The following is a 17,032-nucleotide window of genomic DNA, read 5'->3' on the forward strand; positions in this document are numbered from 1 at the left end:
ATGTAAGGAACTGTACATTTAAATGTTATATCTTACATTAGTTCCTAACATATGATATGTTAAAATTCATGTGCATAAGATAAGATGCATTAGGATAGATTTGAAGTGAGAACCCAACAAATAATGCATATACATAATTAGTGTTGAGCACGAGTATTGATATCACTAGTGATCAAGTTATAGTGTGGACCGAGCTCCCGTATCAACTGAGTTTATATATTGACCAAGTTGAGATTGAGGATACAGTGCAGTTGTGACAAAGTCAAGGTGTTGATCGAACAAGTATAGTGGAGTATAGTGGTCAAGTTGTCTAGTGTTTGCCAAGATAGTTGTATGCCACCTACATATGCATAGTACATTTAATGGTGCTCTAAAATCAACTTTTCGAGGTATAAAGTGGATTTTTGAAGTCACTTGTCACACTTTGCATCTAAGTTTTAAGACTAGTGTTTTCAAAGAGATTTGAATAGAGAAATTTGAAGGAGAATTCAAAGTGTTCTATTAGCGAATCATGTTGAAAGTGAGAGAGTGTTGTTGTCAAGTTCTTCAGGAGTGTGAAACAAAACCCTAGATTGATGAAATGGAAACCAATTCATCTACAACCACAAAGAAGCAAAAAATCGAGGTGAGTAATGCATAGTTAATCAAGAATGATGTTTGTCCACCTCCAAATTATAAGGCTATACCAAAGATTGCAATGAAGGGTGATTCTATGGGTACCCTGTCATTGATTCCACCAAGGTCATTATGATTCGTGATGTAAGAAGTTGTTATATGTGCAAAATTAGTGAAGTTGGTGATTATGAGATCAGAATGGCACATGAAAAGTTTTGTGAAGAAGGATATTTAAAGGAAGAATTCAAAGCCATGACCAAGAAAGGGTTAACTCTTTCCCTTAACTTTTTGAGGAATTTCAAAGTTGAGAGGATTAAAGTTGTTCTTAGCCGAAATCATGATATGCAGTTGTGGTTGGAGATAGAACTAATCAAGATAACCAAGGAAATCATACATATCATGACTTGATACCCCACATGTGACTGAACAAAGGCCATGCAATGCCAAAGCAAAGAGGTTACTGAAGCAAACACCAAAGCAGTATGGAATGGTCAATTTATGTCAATTTGAAGCATTCAAGATCCTCTTATTGAGTTTGTTGTGCTTGCAATTTTACACAAGTTTTATCAATCGAGCCAACTGAATAGTGTACCCTGCATAGATGTTGATCAAGTGTGGCAGATAGTGAAGAAGGGTCATGAATACAACCTTGTCGAGCTACTGTGGACTCAATTAGCAAAGAACCTAGTTTCAATTTACATGGAGAAGAACTCTATGTGTAAGTTTGGATCACTTGTTATGTGCATATTATTTTATGTTCAAGAATTATTTTCACACTATTGGAAATGTGGTATGGGAACAAGGCAAACATGTGACAAGACAATTTGGAAACTTTATTCGGCAAATTAGTGATAACTTTGGGAACGTTATGGATAATTATTTTGAGGAATTTAAACAAATTATGAAATGGAGGTCTGATATCCCTAAGTCTCTTGTTGAGAAGTATTATGGTGATATATGCTTTCTAGTTGACACGGATAATACATATGTTCAAGCGGTGGTACCGAGGGTAGCATGGTTGATGCCATTGCCCCATGAGATCAACATAGTTGAAGTAACTATCGTCATTACAAAACTCTGAGTAGAGAAAATTGATACAAAGGCCGAGCAATTCGGTAAGTATGAAGTTTCTATGACAAGGATGACTTTTGATGTTATGACTTCTTCTATGGATAAGAGGACAAAGAAGATGATTGAATATTTGGAGAACAAATTATGTGAAAGAGTTGGCCAGGAAACACCCTTACAAATCACTCAAGGTCTAGGAGAGGATAGAAGTGATGATGAAGATGAAGAAGTGGAGGGTGGTAGTGCCAAGAAGAAAGGGAAGGAAATTGTACTTGTTGAACCTAAGGCAAAGAGGGGTAAACAAGTTGTTATTGCCAAGCCAAAGGTGAAACAAACCCTAAAAAAGGGCAATATTGAAACCTATTCAGGCCCCTAATCCTAGCCAATCTAGATCGAGGACAAGAGCATCTACAAGAGTAGCAAGAGTTGAGCCACAAAGGAAGGGAGTAGCTAGAATTATCAAATTTGGTGAAGGAACCGGTGCACAAAAGAGGAATCCTACCCCTCAACACGCTAAACCAAGCCAACCAGCCAAGAGACCAAAGAGAAAGTTGGTTGTGGAGAAAAGAAGAAGAAGAAGATGAGGATAGAACCAAGTCTAGTGATGCAAGTCACTACCAAGTAGCATTGCATAAACCTCCCAAGAATATTGATGAGGTATGTGATAACATAAGAAGTAGTGTAGGCCTATCAGGATTTAAATTCATTAAGTATGAGAAATTAGGAAAATATAATAAAGGAAAAATTGAAGAAGCCTTGATAGTTATGATGGCTAACTTCAAGACCACGCCATTAGAAATATGATATAATATTCTTGATGAATTATATGAAAAGATTAATGAGAAATAGTAGTATGCCATTATGCCCAAGAGAAAAATCAAAGAAGCAACACTTGCACAAATCATGCCTGAGTTGTCAAAGAAACAAATTGAAAAGAATATGGATAAACATAGAGGGAGATTTGTCCCTAAGGTGAGATTTTCAAATTTTGAAGAACAAGATTGAGGAAATTGTTGAACAAAGAAAAATGATATGGAAGAGAATCTTTGGATTGATACTTGATGATGATGCTAATAAAGAGAAAGAATCTGAACAAGTAGAACTTTATTATCAAGAGGATTTTATGATGATACCGAGACATTAGCTAAGGCTATTGAGAAGAAGGAAAAAGAGAGTGAGCAATAGTATATCATCACTGTTGAAGATGTGTCGAGTGATGAATCATAAGATACTGGTGTATTGACTGAGAAAGAACCCAAGGATGGTGAACCTATTCAAATGCCAACACCTGACATGTTGCTCAACTCCAATCTTTTTATTGTGCAAATCAAGGAATATCCATAGATTGGAGAGGAAGATATGGATCAATAAGTAATCGTGATTATAACAAAATCACCTATAGTTATTGTTGATTATAATACATAGCTACAAGAAAAGACACTTAATGTTGTAGATGTTGAGGAACAAAGTGTGATGGCTAATGAAGAGAAGAATGTAGAAGAGCTTGATAAGGTAGATCATACCACAAATGGTAATTCTAATGAGAACAAAGGAAATAAAGAGAGCCATAATGCTCAAGTAGAGAATTCTACTACTAGTGAAGGAAGACCACAAGTCTCAAGTTCTCTTGCTGAGGGAACAAAGGAGACAGTGCCACCAAGTGATGCAAGGATCGAGGAATAGGGTCGGAAGCAGAAGAAAGCAGAGGAAGAGCAAGGACCAAGTGTAGCACCTCCTACACAAATTGAAGCTCAGAAAGATGTCACACATGAAAAAGTGATTATAACTTTGAAGGAATTAGCTTCAGTGAGCATTGATACTAGTGAAGCCTAAAAGCTGAAGGGACGAAGTGTGGATGTCTCATCACACTCTTTATAGTTAGCCTTGCCAAGTAGCAACACACCACAGTCTAAGAAGAAGAAGATGCTAAAAAAGGAGGCAAGATCACCTAGGAATATAATGATTTCGAAGTAGGACACTGATAACTTAACTTATGAGCAGATGCAAACTTTGCAAGAATTGTTGGCAAAGAAGACAAGGCAAGAAGAACTACGAAAAGAGCATTAACAAAAACATGTACTGCATGAGATTAAAGATATCTTTGTTGATGCTTATGATATCAAGGATCCTGATGAAAAGGCCCCAATAATGGCCCAATCAATTCATATTGTAGAAAATGTGAATAATGATGACATTGATGCAAATGAAAAGTTAATGGAGTGGTCTGAGAAAAAAGTTTGATAAGAAAGTTTTGGAGAAAGCGACAACTACCATAAGGCAAGTTGAACTTTCTAACCTTGTAAATAATTTAGGAGTTGCAATGAATATCCAAATTTTGTATAAGACATTATGTGATGTACCAAGATTTACAAAGGATATTCAATATCAGATTTGACAAGATGCAATTAGATTTGAAATCAACAAGACATTCTTTGAATATGGATGCAAGTTCAAGTTCTATTCATTATAATAGCTTGATATTTGCACAAGGAAGATTAGTTGAATTGCAAGCTATAGATTGCAAGATGAGAGCAAAACTTATATCAATTCAATCAATGTTGATACATCATTTAAAGGTTATGCAGAGAGAGTTGTCATTAGGAAAGGAGATAGCTCAAAGAGATTCACAACTCTCTACTGCTAATACTCTGGTTGATCTAGCTACTCAGCTAGAAATCAAAATTCAAGTTTTGGAATCTATTAGAACAAGTTATGACAATGCATTAGCAATGATTATACAGATTCACAAACCCTTTTTGGACAAATATGATTTGACCCATCACCCCAACAACCATGAGTGACAAAAACAAGGGGGAAATGGAAATGGACATGATCAAAGGTATGCATGGAAGGAATGCAAAGTATATATGTTAATTTTGAAAATTTTGTAATGTATAATTATTTTAACATCAGAGTATGTCAGAATTCATGTATATATGTTGTATACATCGAAGTCTTTATGAAGACTGAGTCACAGTCAAAGGCAAAGTACTATTTTTCCAATTTTGGATGTAATGTTTGATCGTGACCAAGTGTTTTGGCCACTAATATCAAAGGGGAGATTGTTGATCCCTGAGTCTTGTTGTCTATTAGTGTCAAACACTTAGTCACTCATATGGGAGAGTTGGTTGGTCATCACTGTGACAGAGCCATCCTACTAAGGCTGACCATTGTATACAAGACTTGTTCATATTTTAGTTAAAGTCGAGCTATGTAATTAGTACCGAGCAAGTCTATGGTCGCTGAGTACTCCTATACAAGTTGAGTTGATTAGAATACTATATAAGCCAAGCTATCTAGAGTTAGTTCATGCCGAGTCATATAGTGTGTGCCGAGCAAATAGAATTTGAGGGACAACATGAAGACTAGTTATGACTGAGCATCAGAATATTCATTTGTCGAGCAAATCAGTTTTGGTATATTTGTTTGGAATGACACAAATAATGAGGTAAATTCTTTTAGCTGACATGGATGCATGATTTAATGATTGTAGAGTCATTTAAGGAGATGATTACGCCTCTTGTTGCATATCATTAATCCTTATGCATGGTAAATGACCATTCAGAAAAATGAAAGTATGTATGTTAATTTTGAAAATTTTGTAATGTATAATTATTTTAACTTCAAAGTATGTCAGAAGTCATGTATATATGTTGTATACATCGAAGTCTTTATGAAGACTGAGTCGCAGTCAAAGGCAAAGTACTATTTTTTCAATTTTGGATGTAATGTTTGATCGTGACCAAGTGTTTTGGCCACTAATATCAAAGGGGAGATTGTTGATCCCTGAGTCTTTTTGTCTATTAGTGTCAAACACTTATTCATTCATATGGGAGAATTGGTTGGTCATCACTGTGAAAGAGCCATCCTACTAAGGCTGACCATTGTATACATGACTTGTCATATTTCAGTTAAAATTGAGCTATGTAATTAGTACCGAGCAAGTCTATGATCGCTGAGTACTCCTATACAAGTTGAGTTGATTAGAATACTATATAAGCCAGGCTATCTAGAGTTAGTTCATGACGAGTCATATAGTGTGTGCCGAGCAAATAGAATTTGAGGGACAACATGAAGACTAGTTATGACTGAGCATCAGAATATTCATTTGTCGAGCAAATCAGTTTTGGTATATTTGTTTGGAATGACACAAATAATGAGGTAAATTCTTTTAGCTGACATGGATGCATGATTTAATGATTGTAGAGTCATTTAAGGAGATGATTACGCTTCTTGTTGCATATCATTAATCCTTATGAATGGTAAATGACCATTCAGAAAAATAAAAGTTTAAGCGGCAAAAGTGAAGGATCTAGATCATTAATCTTGATCTAGAAACTTCTACAATTGGTTATAAAAGAAGGATCTAAGCCCTAATTTCATATGTGTGCGAGAGAAATGAAGTTTGGATGCTAGAAGAGAAGTTTGAAGGTAAATTAGTCAGAGCGACCGAGCAGTTCAAAGGCAGTAAAGTGTAGAACAAAGTTAGATCAGATCAGTGAAAGGATTGGCATTGGAAAGAGGAGATCTATAATCTACATATTAAGTACAAAATGAAGGATTAGATATTGATACATTTTAACAAAGTGAATTAGGATAAATCTCTTAATAGAGTGGTCTTAACAGACCTTTATAAATCTCCTAATAGAGTGCTTACTAAGCTATAAGTTTAAATCCTTTAATCAAGGTAGATTGAATAAGTCTTCTAAGCTCTTAATAGGATAGACCCCTCACAGGGTAGATCATCAAAAGTAATCAAATTTGTAGCCTTAACAGGCAAGGTTTTTTGCTGCAGTAGTGAAGATTTATGGGTGTCATCCCCACCCTAGTTTTATCTTCACATTGGAGGGTTTCTGGGTAAAATCTTTGTGTTATGTGTTAATCATTTATTTACATGTTTATGGATGTGATTAGTAGTTAGATCTAATACATCATTGTAGTAAATGTTTATACAATTTATGATATTATTGTGAGAAGGATTAGAGGTGAAGTTATTAGTTTGAATAATTGTTTAAAAGATTAAAGTTTTATAGATCCCGATTCACATCCCCTATCAATATCTTACTTTCCCATTAGACTTCTAACAGTTGTCCATAATCATTTTGTCTCTTTGTTATGAAGATGCTCAACTATTCCAACATGTGTACTAATATGAGACCTCGACCTAGTCAATATCTGTAAAATATTAAATTTAATTTTTGACAACACATCGTAATAACTTTTACATATGAAACAAGTGGTCGTTGGAGGTTTAGATGTCAATTAACTACATTATAAATGTAAACATTTGAAACACAATTTGGAATCAACATAAGATGATAGCCTCATAATTTGTACAAAGTTTAGAATACAATAAAAATCTAAATAGAAAAACATTTAAGTCATGGTTACAAAAATTGGTATATAATGATTGCTTTACAAATAACAAGGAAATCACCTTTGCTCCATGTTTTAATGGAAAGGCTTGTTTTCGTGTTGACTGTCATTTCGCTTTACAAATAACAAGGAAATCACCTTTGCTCCATGTTTTAATGGAAAGGCTTGTTTTCGTGTTGACTGTCATTTCTCTTTACAAATAACAAGGAAATCACCTTTACTCCATGTTTTAATGGAAAGGCTTGTTTTCGTGTTGACTGTCATTTCCTTACTATGGTTTGGCCACAAAGTGAATCAAGCACCCTTTCACCCCTTTATTAAACTCTTAGGGCTCGTTTGGCTGTTGGCATAGGAATTGAGCATTGGAATTTGTTATATTGGATTTCTTTTACTAGAACTTGTTATTCTAGATTTGTTATTCCATACTTGTTTGGTTCGAGAAAACTAATTATGGATTTGTTACTCTAAATTTATTTGGTTCGACAAAACTAACTTTGGATTTATTATTCACAGTTCCATTTAGCGTCAAGAGCAAATGCTTTGTTCTGTATGCAATATTTCCGATAATCTCATTATCTGGAGCAACATACATATTTGGGCTCTACTCTCCTGCAATCAAATATATTTTGGAATACGATCAAAAGATACTAAACACACTTGGGTTTTCCAAGGAGCTGAGTGCCAATCTTGGCATAATCTCAGGTTTTATGAATGAAGCAACCCCTGCTTGGTTTGTCTTGCTCGTACAAGTAATGAATCTAACGAGTTTCCTTCTCGTGTGGTTCTCAGTCACTGGTCGCATGGGAAAGCCCAAGAAATGGTAGATGTTCACTTACATAGCCATTGGGTCCAACTCTCAGACCTTTACCAACATGAGGGCCCTGGTCACTTGTGTGAAGAATTTCCCCCAAAGCAGAGGGATTATTCTTGGTATCCTCAAGGGGTTTTTAGGGCTCATCGGTGCCATTTTTGAGATATATGGGGCTCGTTCTACTTCTCTTATCCTCCTCATGGGCTAGTTGCCCTGTCTCATCTACCTCACTTTGATGTTCATAGTTTGTCCCACAAATCTTGCTCTAGAATTTAAAGAGCTCAATAGATTTTATTACTTTCTCTACATTGTCCTTGCTCTTGCTAGGTTTCTCACAATAGTCATCATTTTACAAAGCCATATCAGGTTCCATCCACTAGGGTTTAAGCTTGTAGTTGCAACCATTGTGGTTTTTCTTGTGCTTCCTTTGATCGTGGTTGCCAAGGTAGAGTGGGAAAAGGTTAAGGCAAAGTTAAGCCGTATACCTTGGAGCTTGTCTGTGCAGATTGTGACTAGATCACTCATTACTTGCAATGAAATCAAGCGTTCAAACAAAGGTGAGTCAATCATAGAGAGTCAAGATTGCACCCATCTTCTCACCTTGGCCCTCTGCGTCCATTAAAAAATTAGACACAAAACAAATCAGCCTGACAGTGAATTAAGCGAACTTGAAATTTTCATCAAATATGAAAAAGTTAAAATGGGAATAAGAATTGCAATTCCAATAACACCTATTTAGATAGAATAACAAATGCTCGTTTTGGAGCCAAAATGCATTTAATTCCTATTCTCAATTTCGCCCAAACTGAAGATTTGAAATTTTGAGAATTTATTTATTCCAATTCCAACTCATTTCTAACAACCAAACAACCCTTAAAGCTTAAAATCACACCTCGCCATGATTCTCATCCTGTTTTGAACAAGATAGAATTACACTTCTACTTATCAAGGAGGACACCTCGTTAAGAAAGTATGAGACATTAAGGACAAAGAGGCTTTCTATTGTTTTGTTGATTTCAAAAAAGCATTTGATACAGTTCCCAGAGATGAGCTTTGGAATCGCATGGAAGACCTCAAAGTACCAAACGAGCTTTGTGTGGCTATCCATAGGCTTTATGAGTAGGTTAGAGCTAAAATCAGAACAAAAGATGGCATATTTGAATGGTTTGGCAGTGATATTGGTGTAAAAACGGGTCGCCCCATATCACCCGCCTTATTTGGATTATATATTGACAAATTAGAAGACTGGCTAAACAAAACTTCAAGAGGGGGAGTCCAACTTGCTAAGTACGTGATTAAACTACTCCTATATGCAGATGATCTCATTCTAATAGCTCAAACAACCAAGGGTTTAAGAGAACAACTGAGAACATTGGAAGATTTTTGCCAAGAAGTTGGGATGCAAGTGAACACTAGCAAGACTAAAATTATGATCTTCTCTTTGAAGAAGAAACAAGAAGAAGTTGATTTTCATTTAGAAAGAAATAATCTAGAAATTGTGGAAAAATACAAGCATTTGGGCATGGATTTTAACAAACTCAACTAGGAAACTTGTAGAACCAAGTGGATACAAGGAGGATGGAAGGCACTCTTTTTGTTGCAAAACAGGTGTAGGCAGGCATAACTCTAGGATTAGAAAACCAAATAAACTCTTTTTCGGTTGTCGGTCACTCTAGTTATGTTGTATGTGTGAGGTTTTGGGGGGGCAATCCAACCGTTCACAATGGAAGCAGATATAAAGAATACAAAAGCACTTTATTATTATTACACTTAAAGTCAAATCAACCATACCTTGTAAGATACTCTTAGCGGAAGCAAGACTGTTCCCGATGGAAGCCTCTCTGATTATTCGTTTGTTAAATTATCTAAATAAGGTTGAAAATATGAATGATCAATGCTGGCCCGAGATGGTGGTTAAAGAGGAAATAGACAGGAGAAAGAAAACATGGATGAAACAGAATGAAAAGTAGTTAAGTAGGGCATTGTCATCTTAGAGCACCCCAACACAAATGAAGGGGTAAAAAGTTATGTGCTGTAAAATTTAAAATTGTCATGTGGACAAAACAAATGGGGAGAAAAAAGACAAACTATGTGAAAGAGTTCAACCCCATGTGGTGTCATGAAATTAAAGACTACCTACAGATAGACATGAAAGGTAAAAATGGGTTGCTGATTGCGCAGCTAAGAACGGGATCCCATCATCTACGATGTGAGACAAGTAGATGGACGATACCCAAGGAGGCGTGGGAAGAAAAAACATGCACCTTTTGCAATAAAGGATATGTTGAAATGGAATGACACTTTGTATATGAATGCATTGCATACCAAGATATTCGAGTTAAATATGAGAATACTTTGAAGGAGGTCTAGTTACACCAACTCTTTGCGGGAACCAAACTACACAAGATAACTAGCACCCTGAGGCAAATGCATAGCAAGTGCTATAACTTTGTAAAGAACTTTGTAGAGAGGAAAAAGAAAGAAATGAGAAAGTAACAAATATCGTTGTCAAAGGGCTACGAGACTATGGAGAACAGGAGAAAACAACGGATTTAGTTAAAGACTTCTTTAAAGACCAATTAGACTGGCATGGAACAACCATACAAGCTCAAAGAATCGGAAAATGGATTAGAGGAGGCAAAGATAGACATGTTAGAGTGACAATGAAGAATATAGGAGATAAAAATAACATTTTCAGCAAGAGGAAGTTTCTTAGAGGCACACGCATATATCTTGATGATGACCTCACGGTAACTCGGCAAGAAGAAAGGAGGAAGGAATGGGAAAAAGTGAAAACAACAAGAGGAAAAGGCAAGTGGGCGTGGCTACAAGATGGCAAAGCCCAAATCAGCGACAAAATCACACGCAATAAATAGGAACTCGGGCCCACCCAGGAACATTTAACTATAGTTAGCTGGAACTGTAGAGGTTGTCCTTGGAGAAGAGGACCTGGGTTAGGGCCGATAGCTAAAGATAATGACATCATTATGCTTACCGAGACTCATGAACATGATGGATGTAGAGTTCCAGATTTTGAAGGGTATAAGAAGGTATCACTGTGGAATGAAAAGATAGATAATGGTAAGGGGCATGGAGGCATCACCGTTCTAATAAAAGAAACTTGGAGCAGATTTGTAAACTTAGAGAAAGAAGATGTAAACAAGCAGTATATTTGGATAAAAATAACAGAGAATCAGATTTCTACAAGGGTGGCTATATGTTACTTCGCTCCAAAAGGCTCAAAAATATATATAAAACATAGGTTGGATCGAGAAGATCCGTTTGTTGCGCTAAAAAAAGACATAACAGCCTTTAGCTCTTTAGGGGAAATAATGTTAATAGGGGATTTCAATGCTAGAACAACAAACAACCAAACTCTCAATCTTAAGGAGAGTTACAATGAAAGCAGAGATCCAGTTTGGCTCGAAGAAGAAGGGACACAAAAATGGGAAAGATCTTCACAGGATAGCATGGGAAAGATTAATCATTTTGGTGCTGAATTACTAGGCTTATGCTGCCTATACAACATGGTTATATGCAATGGTATGGAAAAGTGGCCTAAATCAGGAGGCATCACATGCAAAAGACACAGTGGACAAAGTGTTGTTGATTATGTTATATGCTCGCAAGACTATGTCGCAAAGATAATTAACTTTGACATAGAAGATTGCCCCATGGAGTTAAAATCTGATCATAACCCCATCTTGATAAGGGTGACTACTCACTTTAAAGATCAACATATTGTCCCAAAACTTTTACAGAAGAGGAAGATGATTCCGACTGGCAAAGTTTTAATGACACAAGAAAACCATGATACTTTTCAAGACTCTCTTTTGCGGCTGTCTAGGGTTCCGGGAAACCATCTAGAGTCTGAAAAACAACATTTCATGGACAAGGATAATCTTGTTCTTACTATCATTAAAGCATTGGAGGAGTGTAAAAGATCTAGGGCCACAAAAGAAGCCAAGAATACTTTTCCGGCCAATCCTTGGTTTGATGAGGAGTGCAAAATGGCAAAAAGGAATTGGAAAAAGAACATGAACAAAGAAAGTAGAAAATAGTATAATCAACTGATTAAAAAGAAGAAAGAAGAGTATGTGAACAAGAGAAGAATAGAGTAGATTAATCTTGGTAAAAACAACCCCAGGAAATTTTGGAAAGAGCTTCAGCAGAGAAAAACTCAGATAGTGAATAACATAACAGGAACCAAATGGCTGGAATATGCCAAGACTCTCTACGAATGTGATCTAAGAGAGCATAGTACCATGGAAACAGAGACTACAGGGGAGTTATTCAGTGAAAATGATATTATTCAAGGCATCAGAAGGTTAGCTGTTGGTAAAGCGCAAGATATAGATGGGCTACAAGCGGAATACTTAAAATGGGGTGCTGAAATCCTCACACCACACATCACTAAGATTTTCAACAATGTCAATAGAGAGGGTTTCCCTGTAAAATGGACTACAAGTGTGGTGATCCCACTCCACAAAAGTGGAGATATAAACAATCCTTCTAATTACCGAACCATCATGATCAATTCACTATTTGGCAAGTTATTTGGTAGTTTGGTAGAACAAAAAATCAGCAACTGGGCTGAAACAGAAGGCAAACATGCAAAAGGGCAAGCAGGCTTTAGACCAAAACACTCTACTATAGATCACGGCATCACTCTCAGGCATTTGATAGAGAAAGTTTGGGACACTCCGGAGAACGAGGCTTTTTGTTGTTTCGTGGACTTTAAAAAAGCTTTCGACACAGTGCCACGTAATAAACTATGGGATAGAATGGTAGAGCTAGATGTCCCTAAAGAATTTAGGTCAGCGGTTTACAGATTATATGAGCAGGTCAAAGCTAAAATCAGAACGACAGAAGGGATATCAGAAGATTTTGATAGCAACATCGGGGTTAAGCAAGGGTGTCCGCTTTCTCCCACACTATTCGGGTTTTATATTGACAAGTTAGAAGAGTGGATAAACAAGACCAATGGTGAGGGGGTGCAGCTAGACCACTTCGTGATAAGATTGCTCTTATATGCAGATGATCTCATAATTCTTGCTAGAACAGCTAAAGGTTTGAAAGAGCACTTGAAAGCACTAGAATTTTTTTGCCATGATGTAGGAATGCAAGTTAACACTAGCAAAACCAAAATTATGATCTTCTCACTAAAGAAGAATAGGGGCATACAAGACAAGTTTCTATTTGAAAATAGCCCCCTTGAGATTGTGGAATAGTACAAATACTTGAGCATCGATTTTCATAACAAACTCAACTGGGATACTTGTAGATCGAAAAGAATCCAAGGGGGCTGGAAGGCGTTATACTATTTAGAAAACAAGTGCAGGAACGTAGAATTATGGGATTGGACGACCATGAAAACTCTGTTTGGTTTGCTGGTCACTCCGGTTATTCTATACGGATGTGAAGTGTGGGGCGGTAGTATGTCCAAACAGAAATGGCGGCAAGTAGAAAGAATTCAAAAACACTTTATCACATGCAATCTTAAAGTCAAGACCACAGTTCCGTATGAAATCCTTTTGGCGGAGGTGGGTTCCTTTCCATTAGAAGCCGTCGCATTGATCCGAATGCTAAGCTATTTAAAGAAAACTCAAGGTCTAGAAACACATCGTTGGCCCAAGTTGGTAATAGAGGAAAAACTTGTGAGGCGGAAAAGCACATGGATGAAACAAAATGACAAATGGATGCAAAAATGGGATATCAACATCCAAGCTTGCCCGGATAACATTAAAGAAATAAAAAAGTTTGTCAATGAAAATTTTTGCAATATTCTGTGGACAAGACACATAGGGAGGAAAAAATCTTATTACATTAAAGAATTTAATCCCACTTCTAGTCATGATGAAAAGGCCTATATAAGGGCACCTATTAACTGGAAAGCAAAAATGTTGATGGCACAAATTAGAACTAGTTCACATCAGCTACGATGTGAAACTGGTAGATGGCAAGTTCCAAAGGAAGAGTGGGGAGACAGAACATGTTTATTCTGCAATATGGGAACAATGGAGACAGAGCAACACTTTGTCATGGAATGCTTGGCTTACAACGACATCAAATCTGATTATACAAAAATTCTGCAGAACAAGGACTTCAACTATTTATTTGAGGAAGATCAAGTGAAGAGAACAGCGGAGTTGATTATCAAAATTCAGAGAAGAAGAGACAAGTTAACCAAAACTTTGCAACTGACTAGTTTGGCTCCTGACTCGGGAGGGCGATTGCATGAGTCCCATAGACTACTTTAGTCTTGTGGACGTCATTAAAATCTATCATATCATATCATATCATATCATGCATATGGTCCCATAGGCTGCCTGACCTCGTGGATGCTGTTAAAATTCATTCATTCATTCATACTGAATCAACTGATTTCAAAAGCCAATCAAATGCCCCCGAGTGCATACCCATTTCTTTCAATTTTACTTATGACGAAGAAAGGTGTCATCTGGCACTGCCATCTGTCGCTGTTGTCTTGCCGCAATTGTACCTCTCATGTGCCCCTGGTGCCTGTTTGCCCTCCCCTGTGTAGGTTTCTGGAGCGATTGCAGCTACTGACAGGCTTCCTACTTCAGTCACGCGTTTGGCTTTTGGGGCCGCAAGTCCTTCAGCGATTGGAAGCCCACTCAAATGAAAAACAAATTGATCATTCTTCTCGTTGCGGCTCCAAATGGATTGTGGGTATGAATGGAAATCTATCCTTTCCAGCCATGGATTGGGAGGAGGTTCCTTCACTACGGTTGTTTTCCTTACTGTGGGTTTGGTTGGCTCCTACCTTGCTCAGTCTCCCTCTGTGCAATCGTATTGAAAATCGAAACTTACAGTACCCATCGTAATCCAATCTTCGGGTTTAATCATTTGTGCCCCCCTCGTAGACCTACAGAAGTGCATTTTGGAGTCTTCGACGCATCCCGCTGATGTTGAAATGAAGCGTGTTCTTTGTGCCAAGCCTTTCTTTGTTGCGGGATTTTAAACACCGGACATATGGAGTAGGTGTTGAATGGTCAAGTGTGGCTTTCGGGCAAGAATTCCCTCTCTAAAACATGGTTCTATTTATTTTCCCGTGACTCAATCTGCCAATTTGGGTTAGGATGCCTAATCTCCCTCTCCATCTTTGGGAAGATTCTTGCTTTGAGGACGTTGACAATGCTATTCGTTGTTTTCTGAAGGTAAAGTACACCACTTACAACATCAGTCATTACATCTGCCGATATCTTGGTGGCCATCAACATTTCTAAGGTGCTTCATGGGGATGTTGCGTTGGTTGGTGGAGTCATCCACCTAATTATGAGAGACTACCACCCTGTTGCAGACAATGGTTTATTATGGGGACTCTTACTTTCTGAATGATCTGGGTCCTGGTGCAGAAATGCAGGCTCTACTACTTGCTGGAGAAACTTGCTGGAGAAATGGCCTTCCTGACGATTTGACTGTGGATATGTTGATTCAGACCCTAGCAGGTGACGTTGCACCCCTATTGGTGGAGATTGAAACGACTTTAGTGGCAACCCTGGGGGATGTTGTGTAGGTTGCATCATTGTTTAGGACTTTGCCTTCTAAATCAACTCAGACTTCTAATTTGAATCAAACTGCCTTGGCAGAAGACTCTGAAAATGTACTCTTTCCTAAGCAGTCTGGATTCCAGGATGTGTGTAACATCTACAGTTGGGCCTCCCCTCTCCTGCCGCGACCCCCCCCCACCCCCCCCAAAGCTGTTCAAGGATTTTTTGGTTGAGGCATCTGTGGAGAATTCCCTCCTCTCCACACCCTAGAGGAACTAGATAATGGTATATCCTAGATGATTGTTCACAGAAGGAAAACAACTCTTTCTAAGTCTCTTTTGAAATCCCATCCCAGGGTTGAGTGCAGATTGCCAGGAAAGGGTCAGATATAAAGTTGAAGTACAAGTTATCCAAAATGGCAGCTTGGCTCAGTTATATTGTAGAATGGCTCGGTAGTCATTGGCTTTGGTTTTGTGTTTCTTCTGTTTGGTTGTTGATCCGCTTCTGTTCTGTTGATGCTCTGTTGTAGATCGGTTTTGGAATCCTGTTAAACCTATATACCCTTAATCAAAAACAAAGATTTGATTTGATGGTCCCGAGACATTGCAATAGTCATGTGTCATGTTGCTTCAAAGGAAGTTTTCTGGATATTTGTTATCCTATTTGCATAGCTTGAGTAAAAGTAGACAATGGCTACAACACAATATAACTGAATTTATCTAAATTGGTCTTCACTTAAGCAAGATGTGCATCTACATGTTCAACAATCAACCCTCATCTATCACTGCCATGAAAGTAATGTTACTGGTCTCATCTTGGCACGTTGATTACTCCCACGCAAGGTGTATAATTTGAACCTATTAGGAATTCATGAACTAGTCAAACATAGAATGGTAAACATGCTTAAATGTCAAAACTAAACTTCGTTGAAAAAGCAGCACTGCTCATGCAAATCTTACTATATTAAAAGCATGCACGTGACAACTAATTTCAAGTCAAGCCTTCCAAGTTTCACTCTTTGATGTCAACTAGTACTAATTAAAACATAGAATAGTGGACATGCACTGCAAATGCCAATATGGCAACGTAATATCACTAGAAATGTTCACAGTTGTTTATTATGTTGTGGGGAAAAAAGTACTGCTCCTGCATATTTACCTTATGGAATGATAAATCACACGTGACAAGATACACTTGCAGAAGAAAAATTGAAATTAAGATTATATTAACCAGTAGATCTCGATAACTTGAATTGGTGAACATCCATCAAGCTTATCAGGAGCAAAATTGCAAACTAAACGCATTAAAATCCAGTCACAATGGAGACTTCATACGGCTCGCAAAATGCCATATTTTATGTGCAACCTACAGCTAGAACCTCAATTTTTGCTATTTTGAACTGCCTATCCATGTGTTAGAATCCCAAATATGAAATCATAGAGAGAAATTAACTTCCTTCCAAGAGGAGATACATACAGATATTGACATTTCAAGCCAAACCCAATGAGATATGATCAGCATTGATCAAATAAATATGCGACAATCAAGAACAGTCAGAAACTATAATGACCTCACCAGAAAGTGTAAACCAAAGAGATCCAACCAGCATGTCTAAAAACAATTAGAGCACAACACAAACTAGTAGTGA

This window comes from Cupressus sempervirens, chromosome 5, assembly GCF_028749045.1.
Source record: "Cupressus sempervirens isolate cs-2001-9-10 chromosome 5, ASM2874904v1, whole genome shotgun sequence".
NCBI classification, from domain to species: domain Eukaryota; kingdom Viridiplantae; phylum Streptophyta; class Pinopsida; order Cupressales; family Cupressaceae; genus Cupressus; species Cupressus sempervirens.